The following is a 14,989-nucleotide window of genomic DNA, read 5'->3' on the forward strand; positions in this document are numbered from 1 at the left end:
AGACACAATATCTTTCTAAACATCAAATTTCATTGAGATCTGATCACCCATTCGTAAGTTAAAAATACCTCATTTTTTCTAATTTTTCAGAATTACCCCCCCCCCCCCAACTACCCCAAAGAGATCGGATCCGTCCCGATTATGTCAATCATGTATCTGGGACTTGTGCTTAGTTTTCCCATCAAGTTTCATCCCGATCCCTCCACTCAAAGTGTTTTCCAAGATTTTAGGTTTCCCCCCTCCAACTCCCCCAATGTAATCAAATCTGGTCGGGATTTAAAATAAGAGTTCTGAGACACAATACCATTCCAAAAATCAAATTTCATTAAGATCCCATCACCCGCTCATAAGTTAAAAATACTTCATTTTTTTCTATTTTTTCCGAATTAACCGGCCCCCCACACCTCCCCCTCTCCCAGATGGTCAAATCGGGAAAACTACTATTTCTAATTTAATCTTGTCCGGTCCCTGATACGCTTGCCAAATTTCATCGTCCTAGCTTACCTGGAAGTGCCTAAAGTAGCAAAACCAGGACCGACAGACAGACCGACAGACAGACCGAGAGAATTTGTGATTGCTATATGTTACTTGGTCAATACTAAGTGCCATAAAAATTCAAACTAACAAAAGACAACATGGACTAATTAACCAGTATCAATATGGAAAAAAAGGCTGCAGAGGGTCATAAACGTGAATAAACTTGATAGTCTTTTTACATAAATCATCACTGGAAGACCGAATCCGAGAAGGCACATCTATAAACCAAATCGAGCAATTATTTTTTTTCGGTGCCATCTAGGAAGCCGGAGGAGGAATTTGCAATATCTGAAATAAGCCGTACCTAGAGTATGTCGATCTTTCTTACGAAACAGATGAGCCAAGCCTGATAAAAAAAAAGCACAAGGGCACAATAAGCGATATAAATCATGCACAAACCGTTGCGGTTGTAACGGCTTTTGTTTGGGGATATTTTTCCGTAAGCGACGCGTAGGTTTTTCACGGCTTGATTCACTAGGGATGAACAGGTAGTGGAAAGTGTTGGGCCGAAACACAGACCAAGCCAACTAACTAAACAAGAACATGGTAAAACTGCAGTCCCAGCAACGAATGGAGCGACCGCATAAGGGCTATTAAAACAAATAAACTTGCATTTAGACGTATTAACTGACAGTCCAATTTTAGATAATTCATTGGTTAATATAGTAAAATTAGAAAGCAATCCACGGCGAGTCCGGGTAATAAGAAGAACGTCATCTGCATATGCAATAGAAAACAAACCAATATTACCGTAAAAAACAGAACTTCTAAGGGGACGCAGGCATGATGCAAGCACGCATTTAAATATACTAGGAGACAATATGGCACCTTGTCGAACTCCCTTATTAATTTTTACCGGGTCTGATATTTGGCCATTCTAGGTAACTTGAATTTTAGACTTTGAATACCAAGAAGACAATAAACTTAGTACGGAAGGATTAACACCTGAAGACGCAAGGGAAAATAGAGCCTGAGAGTGCACAATATTGTCGAAAGCTCCAGAAATATCAACAGTAAGATAGTTTTACAGTATATGACTCTATTAGAGAATGATAAAGGATTTTAAAAATTGAAAAAGGAAAAACATACCTTAATTATTGTAAAGATACTAAATTGTGGGCTAATTGTATACGGAGATGGTCAGAATGACTATGGAAACATAAAACCTTTAGATATTTGGGGATTATTCTTGACGAGATTTTATGTTTCCATAGTCATTCTGACCATCTCCGTATACAATTAGCCCACAATTTAGTATCTTTACAATAATTAAGGTATGTTTTTCCTTTTTCAATTTTTAAAATCCTTTATCATTCTCTAATAGAGTCATATACTGTAAAACTATCTTACTGTTGATATTTCTGGAGCTTTCGACAATATTGTGCACTCTCAGGCTCTATTTTCCCTTGCGTCTTCAGGTGTTAATCCTTCCGTACTAAGTTTATTGTCTTCTTGGTATTCAAAGTCTAAAATTCAAGTTACCTAGAATGGCCAAATATCAGACCCGGTAAAAATTAATAAGGGAGTTCGACAAGGTGCCATATTGTCTCCTAGTATATTTAAATGCGTGCTTGCATCATGCCTGCGTCCCCTTAGAAGTTCTGTTTTTTACGGTAATATTGGTTTGTTTTCTATTGCATATGCAGATGACGTTCTTCTTATTACCCGGACTCGCCGTGGATTGCTTTCTAATTTTACTATATTAACCAATGAATTATCTAAAATTGGACTGTCAGTTAATACGTCTAAATGCAAGTTTATTTGTTTTAATAGCCCTTATGCGGTCGCTCCATTCGTTGCTGGGACTGCAGTTTTACCATGTTCTTGTTTAGTTAGTTGGCTTGGTCTGTGTTTCGACCCAACACTTTCCACTACCTGTTCATCCCTAGTGAATCAAGCCGTGAAAAACCTACGCGTCGCTTACGGAAAAATATCCCCAAACAAAAGCCGTTACAACCGCAACGGTTTGTGCATGATTTATATCGCTTATTGTGCCCTTGTGCTTTTTTTTTATCAGGCTTGGCTCATCTGTTTCGTAAGAAAGATCGACATACTCTAGGTACGGCTTATTTCAGATATTGCAAATTCCTCCTCCGGCTTCCTAGATGGCACCGAAAAAAAATAATTGCTCGATTTGGTTTATAGATGTGCCTTCTCGGATTCGGTCTTCCAGTGATGATTTATGTAAAAAGACTATCAAATTTATTCACGTTTATGACCCTCTGCAGCCTTTTTTTCCATATTGATACTGGTTAATTAGTCCATGTTGTCTTTTGTTAGTTTGAATTTTTATGGCACTTAGTATTGACCAAGTAACATATAGCAATCACAAATTCTCTCGGTCTGTCTGTCGGTCTGTCTGTCGGTCCTGGTTTTGCTACTTTAGGCACTTCCAGGTAAGCTAGGACGATGAAATTTGGCAAGCGTATCAGGGACCGGACAAGATTAAATTAGAAATAGTAGTTTTCCCGATTTGACCATCTGGGAGAGGGGGAGGTGTGGGGGGCCGGTTAATTCGGAAAAAATAGAAAAAAATGAAGTATTTTTAACTTATGAGCGGGTGATGGGATCTTAATGAAATTTGATTTTTGGAATGGTATTGTGTCTCAGAACTCTTATTTTAAATCCCGACCAGATTTGATTACATTGGGGGAGTTGGAGGGGGGAAACCTAAAATCTTGGAAAACACTTTGAGTGGAGGGATCGGGATGAAACTTGATGGGAAAACTAAGCACAAGTCCCAGATACATGATTGACATAATCGGGACGGATCCGATCTCTTTGGGGTAGTTGGGGGGGGGGGGTAATTCTGAAAAATTAGAAAAAATGAGGTATTTTTAACTTACGAATGGGTGATCAGATCTCAATGAAATTTGATGTTTAGAAAGATATTGTGTCTTAGAGCTCTTTTTTTAAATCCCGACCGGATCTGGTGACATTGGGGGGGGGGTGGAGTTAGGAGGGGGAAACATAAAACTTGGAAAACACTTAGAGTGGAGGGATCGGGATGAAAATTGGCGGGAAAAATAAACACAAGTCATAGATACATGATTGACATAACCGGAACGGATCCGCTCTCTTTGGGGTAGTTGGGGGGGGGGGGGGTTATTTCTGAAAAATTAGAAAAAATGAGGTATTTTTAACTTACGAACGGGTGATTGGATCTCAATGAAATTTGATATTTAGAAGGATATAGTGTCTCAAGGCTTTTATTTTAAATCCTGACCGGATCTGGTGACATTGGGGGAAGTTTGGAGTGGGGGACCTAAAATCATGGAAAACGCTTAGATTGGAGGGATCGGGATGAAACTTGGTGGGAAAAATAAGCAGAAGTCTTACATACGTGATTTACATAATTGGAACGGATCCGCTCTCTTTGGGGTAGTTGGGGGAGGGGTTAATTCTGAAAAATTAGAAAAAATGAGGTATTTTTAACTTTCGAAGGGTGATCGGATCTGAATGAAATTTGATATTTAGAAGGATATCGTGTCTCAAGGCTCTTATTTTAAATCCTGACCAGATCTGGTGACATTGGGGGAAGTTTGGGGTGGGGGGACCTAAAATCATGGAAAACGCTTAGATTGGAGGAATCGGGATGAAACTTGGTGGGAAAAATAAGCAGAAGTCTTACATACGTGATTTACATAATTGGAACGGATCCGCTCTATTGGGGGGGGGGATAAATCCTGAAAAATAAGAAAAATTGACGTATTTTTAACTTATGAAAGAGTGATCGGATCTTCATGAAACTTCATATTTAGAAGACCTCGTAATTCAGATCTCTTATTTTAAATCTCAACCGGATCAAGCGTAATTGGGGGGGCAGTTGGGGGGACCGGAAATCTTAGAAAACACTTAAAGCGGTGAGATCAGGATGAAACTGGATGGGAAGAATAGAAACCTATCTAAGATACGTGACTGACATAACGGGACTGGATCTGTTCTCTTTGGTGGAATTGGGGGGAGGGGTAATTTTGGAAATTGAGGTATTTGTAACTTACGAAAGGGTGACCAGATCTTAATGAAATTTGATATTTAGAAGGATCTTGTGCTTTAAAGTTCTAATTTTAAGTTCCGACCAGATCCTGTGACATTGGGGGGAGTTGGAGGGGGAAACCGGAATTCTTGGAAAACGTGAAAATTGGGGTATTTTTATCTTACGAATAGACGATCGGATCTTAATGAAATTCGATTTTTAGAAGGAATTCATGTCTCGGAGCTCTTATTTCAAATCCCGACCAGATCTTTTCCCCTCCCCTCCTCCGGGGGGAGGAGTTCAGTGATTTGGCGAGTTTGGTGCTTCTGGACGTGCTAGGACGATGAAAATTGGTAGGCGTGTCAGGGAGCTGCACAATTTGACCTGATAAAGTCGTTCTCTTAGATTCTGCCATCTGGGGGGCTAAAGGGAGAAGAAAAATCAGAAAAAATTAGGTATTTTTAACTTACGAGTGGGTGATTGGATCTTAATGAATTTTGATATTTAGAAGGACATCGTGACTCAGAGCTCTTATTTTAAATCCTGCCCGGCATTAAGCCTCTTATTTTCCTCTTTAAATCAATCTACTGATTCATAGAATTTTGTTAGAGCTCATACCATATGATCTCTTGGCTCTTAGCTCTTCTTGCCTCGTCACAAGTGCCTTTTGAGCTCTTAGCTCTTGTTTTTCTTCACTGTTTATCGTTTTTGTTTTTGTTTATTTATAATACTCCGTACTTTGTGTTTTTCATACTTTTACGGGTAATAAAGTTCATTCATTCATTGTCACATTATCTACCTAAGTATATTTTCTAGTCACTTCAAACCCCTCCAGACATTGAAAAATCAGGCCGTAAGAATCCTAGGTACTTTCTTTTATCGTCCTAGAAGACTTTAAAGTCGTTCTGAAACAGAAACTTTATTTTTGTTTCTTCAAACACTAAACCTTAGTCAATAAAAGGATTTGCAATTATCTTTCTGGCATTATGATATTCAGTCTCCGCCAAGTTATTTTTATGATTCACATATTCTTGTTACCCCCTTATGCTCACTCGCTTCTTAGTTGGCTCATTTTGGAGCGTATAGAATCCCGTCGGTTAACTCTGGAACAGATAAATTTTCAATAAATACTAAATCTCTTCTTTAGTAAATAGGCTTAAATTAAATGTTAAATTTAAAAAATCTTAATAACCAATCACTTTTAAAGACTAAATTAGTAGAGAATACTAGTAAATTAACCTTTGATGACAGGGTGATTCAACTTGATAATTTGATGTTTTAGGAATATTTTTTGGAATTTGCCATGTTGGGGTAGTTTCCTTTGTTTTTCTTCTTCGATATGTTGTTTTTGTTTATCTTTTTTATGTATATTTTTTATGTGTATTTGAATCTAATGTAACAACTAATAGCCTTCTTTCGAGCTTAGATTCCTGTTGGCTTTATTTAATTGTTTTTGCTTGTTTATATTTGTATGAAACAAAAATCTATCTATCTATGAATATCTATCTACAAGAGATAATTCATTAGCATAATCTATCCAGCATCTTATATTAATATACCTGTCTGGACATAATTAACAAAGAAAGTTAAAATATGTGTTTTGACGAATTAATTATATGAATAAATACTTTATTTGGGATTGAATGAAACAAGGCTTATTACGCGCTTGGGTATAGTAAACCGGCGAAATTATTTTCCACAATGAATCAATTTGGAATCGGGAAGCAAGGTATTTGGGAGAACCAAAATATGATTACAGGCCGGCATATAAACCCACTTACACAGGACCATCATATAAACCTCCATCTTACCCCGCTCCAGCAGGCAAGGCTAAAACATACAGAGCACCAGCATATGGCTCAAAATATTTGCACCTGAAAAATTAATAATGTTCCTTTTTCATATAATATTTTTAGTAAAGACACAAAAAAGAGAAATTACAACCTTTTTTCCTATTGACTGTTTTCATGCGACAGCTTTTGAAAACCAAAGTGGACTAATATAGACATAAACTCTCCGACTGTTTTTTTCTTATAAGGCATGATTGGACATCACATCAATTCATAACTAAAATAGGACTCACATTGACACAATATTTAGTTACTAGAAAATATATAAAAGAAGTTACCATTTTTTACACTTTTTGATTTAATACACTTTTTTCGAATGAAAAAAACAGGACTCACCCAGCTTATTCAAATAATAATCAAACAGTTCGTGATAACGAACTGTAGCAAGGAGCGACCCGGCTCAATAGTAAACGAAACTATAAAAAACGGAATTTTGATACTAAAAGATACATCACAAGAATCAGATTTTTATGCTGATTTGAAATATATAACTTTCATCAAATTTAGTCTTTGTCATCAGAAGTTACGAGCCTGAGAAAATTGCCTTATTTTGGAAAATAGAGAGAAACACCCCCTAAAATTCATAGAATCTTAACAAAAATCACACCATCACATTCAGCGTATCAGAGAACCCTAGTGTAATAATTTCAAGCTCCTATCTACAAAAATATGGAATTTCGTATTTTTTTTACCAGAAGACAGATCATGGGTGCGTGTTCATTTGTTTGTTGTTTTTTTTTCCCAGGGGCGATCGTATCGACCCAGTGGTCCTAAAATATCATGAGAGGGCTCATTCTAACAGAAATTAAAAGTTTTAGTGCCCTTTTTAAGTGACCAAAAAAAATTGGAGGGCACCTAGGGCCCCTCCCACACACAATTTATCCCCAAAGTCACCGGATCAAATTTTGAGATAGCCCTTCTGTTCAACTTAGTCGAAAACCTATTAACTATGTCTTTGGGGAAGACTTAGTCCTACACAATCCCCGGGGGAGGGGATGCAAGTTACAAACTTTGACCATTGTTTACCTATAGTAATGGTTCTTCTGAAGTGTACAGACGTTTTCAGGGGAATTCTTTCGCGTTGGGTTGGGGGTGAGTCGGGGGGAGAGGGTTACGTGGGAGTATCTTTCCATGGAGGAATTAATGATGAGGGAAGAAAATTTCCATGAAGGGGTGCAGGATTTTCTAGTATTATTAAAAAAAAACAGTGAGGAAATAAATAAAAAACTTTTTCACCTGGAAGTAATGAGTAGCATTAAAATTTAAAACGAAAATAAGATATCACGTATATAAGCGGGTTAGTCTCCTTTACAATACCATGCTCTTTACACTAAAGTATTTTTAGTAATTTCAACCATTTATTCAGCGGCCTTTGTGATTCAGCGGCCATTCTTAAAGATTTGGGATAAAATTCTAGCTTTATTGTAAAGAGCGAGGTATTGACGAGGGGGCAAACCCCTCATATACGTAATAAAAATGCACAAATATAGAAGTTTGTTACGTAAGTTAATTCGGAATGTACGCATGTTTATTGCTAACAAAAACGTTCGTACAAAAAATAAAAAAAATCAAGTTGCATTTTAAATCAACCGAAAACAGGTGTGCAACTAGGCCCCCCCCACACCCCTTTTTTATCAAAATTGTTCAATCAAAACTATGAGAAAGCCATTTAGCAACAAAAAAAAATACAAATTTCGTTTTAATTATTCATGTTCGGTGAGCCAAAATCAAAATATTCATTAATTCAAAAACGTTCAGAAATTAAATAAAAAAAAAAATTTAACTGCAAGCAAGGAGCGACATTAAAACTTAAAACGAACAGAAATTATTCCGTACATGAAAGGGGTTCTCCCCTCTGGCACGTCTTGCTCTTTACGCTAAAGTTTTTTTATTGTTTGAAAAATAGAGTTGTGACAAAGAGTCAAACTTTAGCGTAAAGAGTGGAACATTTCGGAGGGGAAAACCCCTTTCATATACGGAATAATCTCTGTTCGTTTTAAGTTTTAATTTCGCTCCTTACTTGCAGTTAAAAAAAACTTGTTTTTATTTAATTAAGCAGAAGATTGGAAGCAATTTTCATAATTTTCACCCAGAATTATTAATAGATGAAACTGGTCTTGACATGAAGCTATTGCAGAATATTTCAGTGTTCATTTTGCTAGTATTGGTTCTGATGTTACTCGTGGTTTTGGCTCAGCTTCAGCTCATTCATATGAAGAGTAATTTCCAAAATCAGAGGATATAAATATGTCTTTGGCCCTACTTAGTTCTGATGAACTAAAAAAAAAAAATTAATAGGTTTAAAGCGATGTAATTCACCTCGCTTTAACTTTAGCAGCTCCTTGCTTAGATCTTGCTAAATAGTTTTTAGATCCCAAAAAACTATGAATTCTGTCTTAGAAAAATTCGGGACTAAACGATTACAAGAAACCACCGGATAACTGAATTCATTTCAGACGCCATATTCTCGACCAATAATGGAGGGGTTTTAACTTCAACAGATTCCATTGTATCATCTGCAAATATAACTGCTAGGCCCCCAGTATCGCGGTAAACCGGTTGATTTCTAATTTTCAGGCAAAATGGAACCACCCTGGCTGAAACACTTCTACAGTTCTTGATTGTGTATTTTTCCATGTTGTGTTTTAAATTTCTCTCCGTTTTTATTCCCTTTTTTTCTTTAATTTTTTTTTCATTGTAAATATTTGATTTGAAAATTTTAAAGTTTAAGATAATAAACTAAACAAGGCCTTTTATTCTTTCAGCATTGTGATTAAAAAAATTTAAGTTATTTTTATGAGATTACTCTTACATTTGGCCTTCAATACTGAAACTAATTAAACATTGACAAACTTTAGCTTACAGACTGAATGGTTTAGGGGTTCACAACCTCCTTCTCATACAGAAAACTTCTTGCTTGTTTGCATAATATTATTCTTCGCTTCAATTTCTAAAAAAAATCTTTATTAATATTAAATCTTCTTTGGTTTTTAATATTACATTCAGGTTTATTTCTTAGGACCCTGTTCTCTAAACTTGCATTTAATATCTCATCAACAATGCTATAAAGGTGAAAGGGATTATTTAATAATTTTTATATATACAAGAAAATAGGCTTATTTAGCTGATGTCCTATCTCTAGCCCCCAGTACCTGCTGTTTAAGCTTGAACTCAAGTCTTTTATCACAATGTTTTCTGCTTTATAACTACTTTTACCTGGTTAATATACCGTCTCAAAATAAGTGGGAAGCTAGCATCCCCGCCTCCCCCAACATAACCATTGGACACTTAGTCCCACCATACTCCTATTAATAAAGATGTTACATTTTTAACCATATGTTAACCTAAAACGAACCTGTAGGAAGTTTTGTGTTTGGACTAAAACACTCAAAAACTATACAATACTCTATAAACATTGTTACTATCACACTAATGTCTATGATAGTCATTTGATTTGAATCGACTCAAATATTTTTTAGTGGCAATCACCCCACCGGGTGGCAGGATAGTCTCTGAAAACGACAGAGAGTGAGGAGGATTGTCCCCTCGTCAATACCTCGCTCTTTATGCTAAAGTTTTTTTGGTATTTTTTAAAATAGCTATTTATTCTAATTGAGTATCCTTTTTGATTCAATAGTTATTCTTAAAAATTGGGGAAAAGTTTGAAATTCTAGCGCAAGAGTGAGGTATTGACGATGGAGCGACCAACCTCATATACTTAATAATTGCTGTTGGTTTGAAGTTTTAATGTTGCTCCTTTCTTTCAGGGGAAAACACTTGTGTTTTTTTTATTTAATATCAATATAGGAAGGAGCTGTTTCTTCTGCAATTTCAAATTACAATTTATAAGTTGCTTAGCTCTTTTTAAGTCAGCTATTATGTTTATTTCCTATTAGCCACTAAACGTTAAAAACATTTAGTATTTTTAGGGAAAGGTAGGGGCGGCTGCTATATACATGACCGTTGCCTTTGCCTCAGCTGTACAGCTCATCATTTGTACTATGTGGCTTAAACAGCTAAGGATGTAGTTCCTTTCTTAATCTACGGGTATATCACCGAAAAAAAATTAACAGCTTTGGTAAGAAGTTTTACTATATTGAAAACACAATTGATATTAAAGTACAAACGACAACAACTAAGTACGTACAAAGGGTATCAGTATTCCCTTGTCAAAGGTAAAAGTTGTGCGAAGCAAAAATAAGCGAAATTGGACTTGCGAGAGATTTTCCCCAAATTAGTTACACATCTGTGGCCACAAAGCCTTCTTTTTCAATGAATTACTATTCAACTCTAAGATATGGCGCGTACAAATGCCTTTGTGGCTTTATTAGTAGTGCTTGAACAGAACTATTGTAACTAGGATTCATCTGGGATGGCTCCATTTGCACACACCCCATTTATGGTTAAGTTTAAAATTACAAAAATACTAAAGATATCCGGGTAGTATTTACAGAGGTGGCTATTGCTTTCATATTAAAAAGCAAAAAGTTCTATAGTTATACTACAAAAGAAAAATAAGCTAAAATTTACTAGCCTTTAAAAAGTACAGGCTCAAAAGTTTTAGTAAAAAGGGGCAGGGCAAACTTAGCTTATAGGAGAACTACACAAATGAGCTGTATTTCTACTACCACAAAGGCTTTCATTTTAAAACAAACTAGGTTAATCTGTAAAAAAAACTATATAAAACTTTTTAAATTAATTATTATTCAAGTGCGTTTGTTAGAGTGAAAAAAAAATCATTATAATTTATTGATAGGCTGGCAAAAAATTATTATAACTAGGAGCTTTTGCCTCTATCCTTTTTGAGCACAATTTAAATAATATTTTTCTAAAATGAAACCAGTCATATCAGATGTTCGGTCACCATTTAAGTGCAAATGTACAAAAAGCACCTTTTTTATAGCAAAAATACTCGAAAGATATAATTTTCGAAAAAATAAATTCCTGTGGAAAGGAAACTAACTTGATGAAATGAATGTGCAACCACCTTAAAAAAGACACCCAAAATCACCTTTCACCTTGATATTTTCTTACTTTTGATTTTCTTTTCTTTATAAAATGTTTTTGTTCAAGACATTGCACTAATACGAAGATGAATCATAATTCAGACAAGCGTTTATGCACTCCACAAAAAAAAACAAAGGCTAGAATCAAAATAAGTGGCCAAATTCATGTTTTAAAATTTGATAATGTAACTAAGAGCCAATTTAGTCTGTTTTGCCTACCTTCATCCTATTTTAGTATAACTGTAGCTATTAGCTGATACTTGACTATCTTACCTTCATGTTTCCTAATTTTTCTTCTTTTAAAAGTGTTACTGATTAGACTTGAAGTTTAGAACTAATACAATCATCAGCGATAGAGGAGCTTTTTATACGCTTTGTCGACCAGAGACCAACGCCCAACAATTAGAGGTATAAGGACAAAAAAGAGTACAATTTGATTTTTAAATTTGGATATCTTGTAAGCTTGGACAGATCATTCAAGCAATGCTTCCTCTTTTCTTACTCAAAAAGGTGGAAAGAGCATAGTAAAACAATACATATTTCTCTAGTCAATACTTGAAACGCTTTTTTTAGAAAACGGAGTAAGCAAATAACGACGAAGACCAAACTCCCTTTCCATCACAAACACCAAAAACAAGAAGAACAATAGGGAATTTTTTAAATAGTGGGAAACAAATTAGAATGAATAAATCGGCCCTATGTCCAAGGGCCGTCCTCAGCAACACAAATAAGAAAAAACAACTTACGAGAGGATAAAATCAATAAAACTAAAATGAAACGTTTTTCAAAACAGTCCCAGCATCCTTACCTCAGCGAAGTTCAACCAGGACTGAAAAATAGATTGTTATGAAGCGAGCCAATTCAATGAAAAGAAAGAAAATGTTTTAAAAACAGGTTTTTAATGCCAGCCTAGCTTTTTTCGCTTGTGATCTTATAGGTCTATTTGTGACAAGTTCTGTGTTAATATTAAATAAAAAAAAACAATTTTTTTCAACTAAAAGTAAGGAGCGAAATTGAAACTTAAAACGCACAGTAATTACTTCGTTATGAAAGGGGCTTTCCCTCCTCAACGCCTCGCTCTTTACGCTATAGTTTGACTCTTTCTCTTAACTCTTCTTTTTAAAACAGTAAAAAACTTTAGCGTAAAGAGCAGGGTGTTGATGAGGAAGCAGCCCCTTTCATGAGATAATTTCTGTGCGTTTTAAGTTTTAATGTTGCTCCATACTTTCAGCTGCCAAAACTTGTTTTTTTTTATTTAATTTATGAACATTTTTGAATCAATGCATGTTTTGATTTTGGCTCTCCGCAGAGGAATAATTAAAATGAAATTTGCATTTTTTTTTTTTTGGCTAAACGGCTTTGTCATAATTTTGATCGAATGATTTTGAGAAAAAAAAAGAGTGGGGGAGGAAGCCTAGTTGCCCTTCAAGTTTTTGGTTAATTAAAAAGGCAACTAGAACTTTTAATTTTTTACGAATCTTTTTATAAATTAGATAATTTATAATTATAAATTTTACAACTTATAAATTAGCTTACGTAAAAAACGTTTTAATATCATGTTTTTATTACATATTTGAGAGGGTTCGCCCCCTCGTCAGTACCTCTCTCTTTACACTAAATCTTAAATTTTGTCCCAATTCATTAAGAATGACTCCTGAATCACAAAAGCCGTAGAATAAATAGTTGACATTACTAAAAATACTTTAGCGTAAAGAGCGAGGTACTAGGAGGAGGTGAGTCCCTCATATGCGTAATAATTTCGGTTCGTTTTAAGTTTTAATGCTTCTCCTTCCTTCCAGCTGAAAAAAACTTTTTCATATTTATTTTTTCATTGTGTTTTTTAAATAATACTAGTAAATCCTGCGCTCCCTTCATGGAGATTTTCTTCCCCCATGACAAATTCCTCGATGGAAAGTTCCCCCAGCATATCCCCCTCTTCTCAAACCCTCCCCCAACCAAAAAATCCTCCTGAAAACGCCTGTACACTTGAACCCAATAACCATTACTGTATGTAAGCATTGGTCAAAGTTTGTAACTCGTAGCCCCTCCCACGGGGACTGTGGGGGAGTAATTCGTCCCCAAAGACATAGTTATAAGGTTTTTCGACTACGCTGAATAAAATTGTTATCTCAGAATTTTTATCCGTTGACTTTGGGAAAATAATTAGCGTGGGAGGGGGCCTAGGTGCCCTCCAATTATTTGGTCACTTAAAAAGGGCACTAGAACTTTTCATTTCGGCCCTATGTCCAAGGGCCGTCCTCAGCAATACACATAAGAAAAAATAACTTACGAGAGGATAAAATCAATAAAACTAAAATGAACAGTTTTTCAAAACAGTCCTAGCATCCTTACTTCAGCGAACATAGGTTCAAAAGAGAAACTCAGGTTCAAAACAGAACCTGTCACAAATAGACCTATAAGATCAGCAGCGAAAAAAGCTAGGCTGGCATTAAAAACCTGTTTTTAAATCATTTTCTTTCATTTCATTGAATTGGTTCGTTTCATAACCATTTATTTTTCAGTCCTGGTTAAACTTCGCTGACGTAAGGATGCTAGGACTGTTTTGAAAAACTGTTCATTTTAATTTTATCGATTTTATCCTCTCGTAAGTTGTTTTTTTCTTATTTGTATTGCTGAGGAAGGCCCTTGGACATAGGGCCGAAATATTCATTCTAATTTGTTTCCCACTGTCTTAAAAAATTCCCTTTTGTTCATCTTGTTTTTGGTGTTTGTAACGGAGTAAGCTATACGCATGTCTTGTTTCAAAAATAATAGAAAGATACAGGCAACAAAACTATATTTATTACCGCCTAATACGTCAGTCAAATTGTAAAATAACAATAATTAGAGAGACAAGGCAGAACTGATTAATACTGGAAATCATGCTAATACTGCAAAAATATGAAAGATTTTTTTGCGACACTTTTTATTGGAAAGAAGTCTATCTGCAAGAGAAATGTATTTTCATGCAAGATCTGCAATAAAATTAAGAAACGTATTTAAAATATGCAGGTTTGCAGATCTTGCAAAAAAAAAACTTCACGAGAAAGTGAATTATATTATATCCAGGGGAATGATCAAACAAAATATTTTTTTGTGACTCTCTAGTACTTCTTAAAGCCAGATTAGCAGAAATCAAAGTTTCCTCTTAAAAAAATTCATTAAATTATTAATTCAGAAATAAGTGATACCAGATTTAACTATACTTTCAAATAATTAAAACTTCGTTTTGAGGCTGATTTTTTATATTAAATATAATTGTCCTAATAAGTAGTAATGACTGCTGCGACTGCCCACCCTCTATTATATGGGTAAACAGTGACCTTGAATGAATATCTAGGGTCCCAACCTTCAACCCTCTGAAATACCCTCCAAGGGTTGAACCTACAGTATAATTATTCATATGGTATCAACTGAAATAAACTTAAAATTACACTGATAAAAGTAGAGTCCAATCCTTGGGGCACAATAGTACAGATACTATTTAAAATTATATCGCTTTAAAGAGTCTAATTACAAAGACGGCTTGTGCTTTCCCTTTCATTTTCCCTAAGGGTAGGGCATCCACTTTTAGAGGGAGGTGCCCTATCTCTAAAAACATTCAATCCAAATTTTAAAAT

The 14,989-nt window shown here is 35.2% G+C and overlaps 1 long non-coding RNA gene across 1 annotated transcript; it reads right to left on the minus strand.

Moving 5' to 3' along the window:
* Positions 1-5,416: 5,416 nt before the first annotated feature.
* On the minus strand, positions 5,417-11,696 carry LOC136040403 (uncharacterized). The gene is made up of 2 exons (XR_010620703.1): positions 11,643-11,696; positions 5,417-5,616 (listed from the first exon to the last, which is right to left on the minus strand). It is a non-coding gene; the product is annotated as an uncharacterized LOC136040403 (long non-coding RNA).
* Between the last annotated feature and the right edge of the window lie 3,293 nt (positions 11,697-14,989).

The sequence above is a fragment of the Artemia franciscana genome, chromosome 20 (assembly GCF_032884065.1).
Source record: "Artemia franciscana chromosome 20, ASM3288406v1, whole genome shotgun sequence".
Lineage (NCBI taxonomy): Eukaryota > Metazoa > Arthropoda > Branchiopoda > Anostraca > Artemiidae > Artemia > Artemia franciscana.